The sequence below is a fragment of the Crocodylus porosus genome, unplaced genomic scaffold (assembly GCF_001723895.1).
Source record: "Crocodylus porosus isolate Cpor-Errol unplaced genomic scaffold, CroPor_comp1, whole genome shotgun sequence".
NCBI classification, from domain to species: domain Eukaryota; kingdom Metazoa; phylum Chordata; order Crocodylia; family Crocodylidae; genus Crocodylus; species Crocodylus porosus.
Genome location: NW_017728916.1, coordinates 6,074,420 through 6,076,936, shown reverse-complemented (window position 1 = coordinate 6,076,936; position 2,517 = coordinate 6,074,420).

Here is a 2,517-nt window from a genome sequence, read left to right as displayed (position 1 = left end):
CCGAGGTAGGTCGTTAGGCGGGCAGGGGCGTCTCCCGGCCGGGCCGCACGGGGCCGCCAGCGCCTCAGTGAGGGCGGGTGGGAGCCGCCTACTGCACAGTGCCAGGGCCGGGCGGGGGCCATGGAGACCGCCCCGCAGCCCCGGCCCGGCCGCGCTGTCGGAGGGGTTGGCGGGGCCCGGGGGAAGCTCCGTGAAGCCCCCGAGTCCGTCTTGCTGCCCCGGCGGAAGCGGCGGCAGTGTTTCCAGGCCTCGGGCGGGGAAGGTTGTGGCCGACATGCCCGGCGCCGTCGTCCGCTCCCGCCCGGGCCTGGGGACCGACGCGCCCGGAGCAGTGGCACGGCTGCCCTCCCCCACTCCGGGGCAGCCTCCAGGGTCTCCTCTATATCTCGAGAGACCCACCCCTGCCGCCGAGTCTCTGCTGCCCAGGCTGGGAGGGAGCCACAGGCACCAGCCGCTGGGGCCAGATAAGGGACCCCGGTGCCTGCACCTGCTCCCAGGAGCTGTTGTCACTGTCCCTGGCCTTGGCTGAGCCCAGCCCTGGCAGGGGCAGCTGCGGGGCTCCCAGCCCGGAGAGCTGCGGCAGGAGGGGGACTGTCACCTGCTTTGGCCTGAAAGTTGGCCCTAGAGGCTCCTGAGGGGTCTGCTCACATTAGGGTGGTGTTAGCGGGGTGGGGGGCACCCTGCAGCTTGGTCGCTGCTGCTGCCTACCCCCCTGACCCACCCTGGAAATGCTGCACCTGCCCCTGAGGTTTATAAATCACTAGTGAGGCAGAATCTGCCATCACCCTTGGGAAACCATTCCTTTTCTGCAGTTGCCTTCCCTGTAGGAAGTGTGGGGCCTTGTTTCTCACCTGAATTGGTTGGGCATCACCTTTCAGCCTCTGGATCTTGACCTGTGTTTCATTTCTAGATGGTTGAGCCTGTTGTGGAAGTGTGGCTTCTTGTGTAGAGGCTTCACAGATAGTTGCCCTGGAACTTCCTCTATCCCTCTGATAACCTTAACTAGACTGATTTCCTTGGTTCTTTACCTAGAAGGTGTCTCTCCAGCCTTTTAGTCGTTCTTATGGTGCTTCTCCCGTTTTACCAACTTCCTCCTTGAGCTGTGGACACCAGAGCTGGATGCCATGTTTCAGTGGTGGCCTCACCAAGTGCCAAATGCAGGGGAAATAAAACCTCTTTACCCCCTGTGAGATTCCTACGTGTATACATCCAAAGTTTACATTAAGCGTTTTGGCCACTGTCATTCTTAGGGCTCGTGTGCAGTTGATTGTTCATCATGACCTCCTTGTCTTTTCAGAGACGCTCTTTCCCTGAAGAGAGATTGCTGTGCTGAAACATGGCCTATGATTTTGTTCCTAGGTGTATTGCCTCTACCTTTGCCCATGTAAAAACATGTATTGTTTGCTGGCATACAGCTTGCTAAGTGAACCCGATCTCTATGCCTGTGACGTGTCCTGTCGATTCATTACCTCTTCCAGTCCTTGCTTTATCTGCAAATTCTTGTCAGCCATGAGTTTGTTTTCTTCCAGATCACTGAATTAAAATGTTAAATAGGATAGGACTAAGAGCCAATCTTTGCAGGATCCCACTAGAAACACACATTGTTGATTATTCCTATTTACAGTTTTATTTTTGAGACCTGTTACTTGGCCAGTTTTTAATTTATTTGATATGTGCCATATGAATAAGGTGTTTTAGTTTCTTAATCAAATGTCACATAGCACTAAGTTAAATGCCATATAGATGTCTGTGTTACATCTGCAATACTATTTCACCGAACAGTTTTAATCGAAAAAAAGTTATCAAACTAGTTTGATGGGATCTTTTCCATGAACCGACATTATTTGGCATTAATTATATTTCCCTCTTTTGGTTCTTCATTAATCAAGCTTCATATTAACTATCCCACTATTTTGCTCAAGATCAATATTACACTGATGACCCTATAACTACTTGGGTTTCCTCCTTTACCCTTAGCTATCTTCCAGTTCTCTGGAACTCCCTCAGGAGTCTAAGATGTGTTGAAAATCAGTGTTAATGGTCCAGGAGCTGCTGGGTGCTAGAAAGTATGGGAAACCTGGCTACTTAACTAGGTGGCTGAATGGCATCTGAACTCTTCAAAATTTAACCTGACCCTTCTTTGAAATATAACATATTGCAGTTAGCAAATACAAAACCTTTTTAGCAGGGTAAATTACACAGAACCCCATTACTTCAGCTCCAAGTAAGATCTGAGATGAAGCTAGAACAAATTTTCAGCTTTTATCTTTGTGAATTATTTATTGTATCAGTCTTTAAAAGTGAATAGATTATAAGTCTGACACAAAATCCCATCCTCCTCTTAACCGACTTTATGCACTTGTATTGCTTCCTTCAGAAATTCACTAAGGTCAGGCCTTAAACTTTTGAGGCCTGATACTTACCTTGACTGAATACCTATAGCTGTTGCTGGTACCAGAGGAAACGGAGGGGGGCTCTCAGCCTCAAAAAAATCAGGTTCCTAAACAGTTTACTGTC